The sequence below is a fragment of the Dama dama genome, chromosome 22 (genome assembly GCF_033118175.1).
Source record: "Dama dama isolate Ldn47 chromosome 22, ASM3311817v1, whole genome shotgun sequence".
Taxonomy (NCBI): domain Eukaryota; kingdom Metazoa; phylum Chordata; class Mammalia; order Artiodactyla; family Cervidae; genus Dama; species Dama dama.
Window position 1 is genome coordinate 59,210,203 of NC_083702.1, and position 8,987 is coordinate 59,219,189.

Sequence of the window (8,987 nt, forward strand, 5' to 3'; positions counted from 1 at the left end):
TCTTCTCATCAGGTGGCCAAAGTATTGGAATTTCAGCTTCAACATCAGTCCTCCCAATGAATATTCAGGACTTATTTCCTTTGGGAGGAACTGGTTGGATCTCCTTGTAGTCCAAGGGACTCTGAAGAGTCTTCTCCAACATCACAGTTAAAAGCATCGATTCTTCGGTACTCAGCCTTCTTTATAGTACTACTCTCACACCCATACATGACCACTGGAAAAACCATAGCCTTGACTAGACAGACCTTTGTTGGAAAAGTAATGTCTCTGTTTTTTAATATGCTGTCTAGGTTGGTCATAACTTTTCCAAGGAGCAAGCATCTTTTAATTTCATGGCTGCAATCACCATCTGCAGTGATTTTGGAGCCCCCCCAAAAATAAAGTCTGACACTGTTTCCACTGTTTCCCCATCTATTTACCATGAAATGATGGAACCAGATGCCATGAACTTAGTTATCTAATGTTGAGCTTTAAGCCAATTTTTTCACTCTCCTCTTTCATCAAGAAGCTCTTTAGTTCTTCACTTTCTGCCATAAGTGTGGTGTCATCTGCATATCTGAGCTTATTGATGTTTCTCCCAGCAATCTTGATTTCAGCTTGTGCTTCCTCCAGCACAGCGTTTCTCATGATATACTCTGCATATAATTTGAATAAGCAGGGTGACAATATACAGCCTTGATATGCTCCTTTCCCTATTTGGAACCAGTCTGTTTTTCCATGTCTAGTTCTAACTGTTGCTTCTTGACCTGCATACAGATTTCTCAAGAGGCAGGTCAGGTGGTCTGGTATTCCCATTTCTTTCAGAATTTTCCAGTTTATTGTGATCCACGCAGTCAAAGGCTTTGGCATAGTCAATAAAGCACAAGTAGATGCTTTTCTGGAACTCTCTTGCTTTTTCAATGGTCCAGCGGATGTTGGCAATTTGATCTCTGGTTCCTCTGCCTTTTCTAAATCTGGTTTGAACATCTGGAAGTTCACAGTTCATGTACTGTTCAAGCTTGGAGAATTTTGAGCATTAATTTACTAACGTGTGAGATCAGTGCAATTTTGTGGTAGTCTGAGCATTCTTTGACATTGCCTTTCTTTGGGATTGGAATGAAAACTGAACTTTTCCAATTCTGATTAAGTTCATTGAAAGGTTCTTGTCATTCAGTCATTTGACTCTTCTAGAAAAAAGGTCTGAGTGTGAGTAGAGGATGTTGGAAACACTGATGAAATTATACTAACTGAATTGGGGCACTGATTTTTCTGGAAGTGCAGGGACAGAATAACCTAGCGTTTAGTGAGAAAATAGCTTAGACCTTAGCAAGCATGAGTTGGGACAAACATTTATCATCTTTGTCAGTAAAACTATCCCTGGAGCCTCCCTCTAGAAGAAAAACTCTCCACTGCAGATCTCTTGAACAGTTGAAAGCAACTTAAGTTTACATGACAGTTGGTTCTGCCATCATCACTCAGAAAGGTTATCCAGATAAAAGACAAGATAGGGGAGGTCACTAGCAGCCACCACCCACCCTCCTCACACTAAAGCTAAATATTTCTCGATACTTTTCCCACCCTACTTTCAGCCAGTGAGTGAGGGTGATAAATACCACATGTCTGGTGGTAGGGCAGATTAGATTAATTTAGGATTACATTGGATTAAATTAAATAGGACAGGTCAATTCAGTTAAGCTGCTCAGTTGTGTCCAACTCGTTGGGATCCCATGAATCTTAGCACGCCAGGCCTCCCTGTCCATCACCAACTCCCAGAATCTACCCAAACCCATGTCCATCGAGTCAGTGATGCCATCCAGCCATCTCATCCTCTGCCGTCCCCTTCTCCTCCTGCCCCCAATCCTTCCCAGTATTAGGGTCTTTAATAATGACTCAACTCTTCACATGAGGTGGCCAAAGTATTGGAGGTTCAGCTTCAACATCAGTCCTTCCAATGAACACCCAGGACTGATCTGCTTTAGGATGGACTGGTGGATCTTCCTGCAGTCCAAGGGACTCTCAAGAGTCTTCTCCACCATAGATCAACAGCATCAATCATTCGGCACTCAGCTTTCTTCACAGTCCGACTCTCACATCCATACATGACCACTGGAAAAACCATAGCCTTGACTAGACGGAGGTTTTTTGGCGAAGTAATGTCTCTGCTTTTTGATATGCTGTCTAGGTTGGTCATAACTTTCATTCCAAAGAGTAAGCATCTTTTAATTTCATGGTTGCAATCACCATCTGCAGTGATTTTGGAGCCCAAAACAATAAAGTCTGACACAATTTCCGCTGTCTCCCCATCTATTTCCCATGAATAGATGGTCCAGGTGCCATGATCTTAGTTTTCTGAATGCTGAGCTTTAAGCCAACTTTTTCACTTTCCTCTTTCACTTTCATCAAGGGACTTTTTAGTTCCTCTCCACTTTCTGCCATAAGGGTGGTGTTGTCTGCATATATGAAGTTATCGATATTTCTCCTGGCAATCTTGATTCCAGCTTGTGCTTCTTCCAGCCCAGCGTTTCTCATGATGTACTCTGCATATAAATTAAATAAGCAGGGTGACAATATATAGTATTGACGTACTCCTTTTCCTATTTGGAACCAGTCTGTTGCTCCATGTCCAGTTCTAACTGTTGCTTCCTGACCTGCATACAGGTTTCTCAAGAGACAGGTTAGGTGGTCTCGTATTCCCATCTCTTTCAGAATTTTACACAGTTTATTGTGATCCACACAGTCAAAGGTTTTGGCATAGTCAATAAAGCAGAAACAGATGCCTTTCTGGAACTCTCTTGTTTTTTTCGATGATCCAGCGAATGTTGGCAATTTGACCTCTGGTTCCTCTGCCTTTTCTAAAGCCAACTTGAGCATCTGGAAGTTCATGGTTCACATATTGCTGAAGCCTGGCATGGAGAATTTTGAGAATTATTTTACTAACGTGTGAGATGAGTGCAATTGTGTGGTAGTTTGAGCATTCTTTGGCATTGCCTTTCTTTGGGATTGGAATGAAAACTGACCTTTTCCAGTCCTGTGGCCACTGCTGGGTTTTCCAAATTTGCTGGCATATTGCATGCAGCACTTTCATAGCATCATCTTTCAGGATTTGAAATAGCTCAACTGGAATTCCATCACCTCCACTAGCTTTGTGTGTAGTGATGCTTTCTAAGGCCCACCTTACTTCACATTCCAGGATGTCTGGCTCTAGGTGAGTGATCACACCATCATGATGATCTGGGTCATGAAGATCTTTTTTGTACAGTTCTTCTGTGTATTCTTGCCATCTCTTCTTAATATCTGCTTCTTCTCTTAGGTCCATACCATTTCTGTCCTTTATTGAGCCCATATTTGCATGAAATGTTCTCTTGGTATCTCTAATTTTCTTGAAGAGATCTCTTGTCTTTCCCATTCTGTGTTTTTCTGTTATTTTCCTTTATTTCTTTGCATTGATAGTGTTCTTATCTCTCCTTGCTTTCCTTTGAAGTCTGCATTCAAATGGGAATATCTTTCCTTTTCTCCTTTGCTTTTCACTTCTCTTCTTTTCAGAGCTATTTGTAAGGCCTCCTCAGACAGGCATTTTGCTTTTTGGCATTTCTTTTCCATGGGGATGGTCTTGATCCCTGTCTCCTGTACAGTGTCATGAACCTCCATCCATAGTTCATCAGGCACTCTGTCTATCAGATCTAATCCCTTGAATCTGTTTATCACTTCCACTGTATAATCATAAGGGATTTGATTTAGGTTGTACCTGAATGGTCTAGTGGTTTTCCCTACTTTCTTCAATTTAAGTCTGAATTTGGCAATAAGGAGTTCATGATCAGAGCCATAGTCAGCTCCCAGTCTTGTTTTTGCTGACTGTATAGAGCTTCTCCATCTTTGGCTGCAAAGAATATAATCAATCTGATTTCAGTGTTGACCATCTGGTTATGTCCATGTGTAGGGTCTTCTTTTGTGTTGTTGGAAGAGGGTGTTTGCTATGACCAGTGCGTTCTCTTGGCAAAACTCTATTAGCCTTTCCCTGCTTCATTCTGTACTCCAAGGCCAAACTTGCCTGTTACTCCAGGTGTTTCTTAACTTCCTACTTTTGCATTCCAGTCCCCTATAATGAAAATGATATCTTTATTGGGTGTTAGTTCTAAAAGGTCTTGTAGGTCTTCATAGAGCCCTTCAACTTCAGCTTCTTTAGCGTTACTGGTTGGGGCATGGCTTGGATTACTGTAATATTGAATGGTTTGCCTTGGAAACGAACAGAGATCATTCTGTCGTTTTTCAGATTGCATCCAAGTACTGCATTTCAGACTCTTTTGTTGACCATGATGGCTACTCCATTTCTTCTAAGGGATTCCTGCCCACAGTAGAATGGTCATCTGAGTTAAATTCACCCATTCCAGTCCATCTTAGTTCGCCGATTCTCAGAATATCGACGTTCACTCTTGCCATCTTATTTGGCCAGTTCCAATTTGCCTTGATTCATGGACCTAACATTCCAGGTTCCTATGCAGTATTGCTCTGTACAGCATCAGACCTTGCTTCTATCACCAGTCCCATCCACAACTGGGTATTGTTTTTGCTTTGGCTCCATCCCTTCATTCTTTCCGGAGTTATTTCTCCATTGATCTCCAGTAGAATGTTGGGCACCTACTGACCTGGGGAGTTCCTCTTTCACTGTCCTATCTTTTTGTCTTTTCATACTGTTCATGGGGTTCTCAAGGCAAGAATATTGAAGTGGTTTGCCATTCCTGCGGGGAGCCGGCCTGACTGCTCAGGCCCCTTCTCGGCCCTGAGAGAGATCTAAGAGGTCCCTCTCTGTCCCGCCACCCCTGATTTGTTAAAGTGCAAATTGGCCTTTCTCACCTCCCTCAAGGAAATCGCTGCAGCCACCATTTGCCCATTTTCCTGACTCTGATAAGATTATCGGGCTCCTGTGAATGGTTTATGTCTAGGTAGTCTTTACCTGATTGTAAGACGCTGGTGCCATGCTCTGCTGGAGTTAAGATAAAACTCCTGAGCTAAAACTAGTGTCTGCAGTTCTGCACGTATGCAAGTCTTTGATCTAAAATTTGGTGAATCCTGTTAGTATATATATGTATGTTACCCCTCAATAAAGTCGTTGGAATCAGTCACAAGCTGACTCCGTCCCTCTCAACCCCATCTTTCCTAGTCTTTTATTTTTCAGGTGCTCTGGTGATTGCGTCCTCGACCTGTTCCTTTTGCTGGCAGGCCCGGCACATTCCCTTCTCCAGTGGACCACATTCTGTCAGACATCTCCACCTCTTCTTTAGCTGTGGAAAGAAGAGTAGCCAAAAGCAAAGGAGAAAAGGAAAGATATTCCCATCTGAATGCAGAGTTCCAAAGAATAGCAAGGAGAGATTTAAAAAAACAAAAACAAAAACAAAAAAAAAAACAGCCTTCCTCAGTGATCAATGCAAAGAAATAGAGGAAAACAACAGAATGGGAAAGACAAGAGATCTCTTCAAGAAAATTAGAGATACCAGAGGAACATTTCATGTAAATTTGGGCTCAATAAAGGACAGAAATGGTATGGACCTAAGAGAAGAAGCAGATATTAAGAAGAGATGGCAAGAATACACAGAAGAACTGTACAAAAAAGATCTTCATGACCCAGATCATCATGATGGTGTGATCACTCACCTAGAGCCAGACATCCTGGAATGTGAAGTAAGGTGGGCCTTAGAAAGCATCACTACACACAAAGCTAGTGGAGGTGATGGAATTCCAGTTGAGCTATTTCAAATCCTGAAAGATGATGCTATGAAAGTGCTGCATGCAATATGCCAGCAAATTTGGAAAACCCAGCAGTGGCCACAGGACTGGAAAAGGTCAGTTTTCATTCCAATCCCAAAGAAAAGCAATGCCAAAGAATGCTCAAACTACCACACAATTGCACTCATCTCACACGTTAGTAAAATAATTCTCAAAATTCTCCATGCCAGGCTTCAGCAATACGTGAACCATGAACTTCCAGATGTTCAAGTTGGCTTTAGAAAAGGCAGAGGAACCAGAGGTCAAATTGCCAACATTCGCTGGATCATCGAAAAAAACAAGAGAGTTCCAGAAAGGCATCTGTTTCTGCTTTATTGACTATGCCAAAACCTTTGACTGTGTGGATCACAATAAACTGTGTAAAATTCTGAAAGAGATGGGAATACGAGACCACCTGACCTGTCTCTTGAGAAACCTGTATGCAGGTCAGGAAGCAACCATTAGAACTGGACATGGAATAGCAGACTGGTTCTAAATAGGAAAAGGAGTACTTCGAGGCTGTGTATTGTCATCCTGTTTATTTAACTTCTATGCAGAGTACATCATGAGAAACGTTGGGGCAGAAGAAGCACAAGCTGGAATCAAGATTGCCAGGAGAAATATCGATAACTTCATATATGCAGACAACACCACCCTTATGGCAGAAAGTGGAGAGGAACTAAAAAGCCCCTTGATGAAAGTGAAAGAGGAAAGTGAAAAAGTTGGCTTAAAGCTCAGCATTCAGAAAACTAAGATCATGGCACCTGGACCATCTATTCATGGGAAATAGATGGGGAGACAGCGGAAATTGTGTCAGACTTTATTGTTTTGGGCTCCAAAATCACTGCAGATGGTGATTGCAGTCATGAAATTAAAAGATGCTTACTCTTTGGAATGAAAGTTCTGACCAACCTAGATAGCATATTAAAAAGCAGAGACATTACTTTGCCATCAAAGGTCCGTCTAGTCAAGGCTATGGTTTTTCCAGTGGTCATGTATGGATGTGAGAGTCGGACTGTGAAGAAAGCTGAGTGCCAAAGAATTAATGCTTTTGAAATGTGGTGTTGGAGGAGACATTTGAGAGTCCCTTGGATTGCAAGGAGATCCAACCAGTCCATCCTAAAGCAGATCAGTCTTGGGTGTTCATTGGAAGGACTGATGTTGAAGCTGAAACTCCAATACTTTGGCCACCTGATGCAAAACGTTGAGTCATTGGGAAGACCCTGATGCTGGGAGGGATTTGGGGAAGGAGGAGAAGGGGACGACAGAAGACGAGATGGCTGGATCTCATCACCGACCCAATGGTCATGAGTTTTTGTAATCTCTGAGAGTTGGTGATGGACAGGGAGGCCTGGCGTGTGCAATTCATGGAGTCACAGATTCGGACACTACTGAGCGACTGAACTGACTGAATTGTTAATAATTATGCATTTAGCCTAAGATACAATGTTTTCTATTACAAGCTATGTTCTCCATCTAATATTCTTACTCTTTATTATGAATTAAAATAAAACAATCTTTTCTCCTTATCCTTCCAAATATTTATCTATGTATCTGGGATTTCAAAGCATGAATGTGTGGAAGGGCAATCATATATTAGGCAAATTATTCTTAATTCCTTGGAAATACATTAAAAGTAATTATATCTATATATATATTAAATTATTTAGGGTCTAGAGAGAACACTTTATAATATACAAATTTTTTGTCCTTTGAGAAATGGTGTTCATGAATCTCATCCTCCTGAGAATTCTCCATCATCTTTAGATATTTTCCTTTGGGGCACAGAATGCATAAACACTACATGTGGTCAACAGTTTATTGATTTGAATGGCACTCTGTGTAGTAAATAGAAAATTATTCAGTATATAATTGGAACTTTAATGTAGTAGCTTAAAAACTGTGTTAAAAGTTCTAATCAAATTGTTTCAAACTTTACAATATATGTAACAAACTATAATCACAGATTATGAAGTGGTGTGAAATCCATTTGGAGAGGAATGAAATATCAGTACACTATTCAGCATGATGACAAAGACTAAATATTGAGGCAAAGATATTTCACATGAATGAATATGCATATATGTAATGCAATATAACAAAATTTAGTCTTGAAATTCTTTTTTTTTTTTTGTAATTTAGCTGGTATTCACAATATCTAACACAACTAACCCTAACTGTGTTCATAGGCTTTCTTTCTAATGATTTGTAATGTAAATTTTTTATAACCTCTGTTGGGGAATCGTTGGTGTGATATGATTGGTGAAGCTGGACAAAGGGATGATGTAACATGATAAAATTCTTATAAGATTATTTAGATATATGCATTCTACAATTGTTGTCATTATGATAAATTGTGTAAATGAGAAAAAAAAATTATAACAGATTGCTGCACAATTTTCTGAATGTTGAAAGAATGTCCAAGAAAAATAAGTCATCTCTTTTCATTCATAAATTTCTATATACTAATATGTATGGTTTTGATACATGAATTTGAGCAAACACACTATATTCTGGCTTCTAATTATTTGTAAAAATGTTTTACTACTAAGAGGACAACTTTAGAGAGAACACATTTTTAATTAATCTTCATGTCCACTTTTACTGGCTGTGCAAGCTTGAATAATCTGTCTCACTCAATATATGCCAGTGAGGGGAATAGTTGTAAATAGACAATATTTAGTTAATTGCACATTACCCAGACACATAATAGCCTTACAATAGGGACATATGTGTCTCTTAATATTTGTGTCACCCTACTATGTGATTCATTATATATTGAAATTTATTAGGTAATCGTCTTTTTTTAGACTAAGCTTCTCTCAGAATTGTTTTCAGTCTGTATTTTAGATAGAGAACAAAAAGGTAAGTATAAGGAATGCAAGTAGATGGAGATAAATTTCATTCATAAAAATTTTCTCCTTTAATATCTACATATTTTAACCTTATTTTAATTTTTCCTTCAAACTCACTACCCTATCCCTGAAAAACCTTTCTTACCTGTCTTGATTTACATAGAGCTTTACCATTATGTTTATATTTCTCTCCTTTTAACTTCCTCCACTTCATACAATCTCATGATGTCATATTTATATTTCTCTCTTTGCTTCTATATCCCTTATCCTTATTTTTCACTTTTTTCTACCACGTCCATTCTCAGAAATCTTAACCAGCAGAGGAAAATTGCAGTTTCTCAATACACACATTGACTTTACAGACTGTACTTGGCAGATTTTGTTTTAGCATAC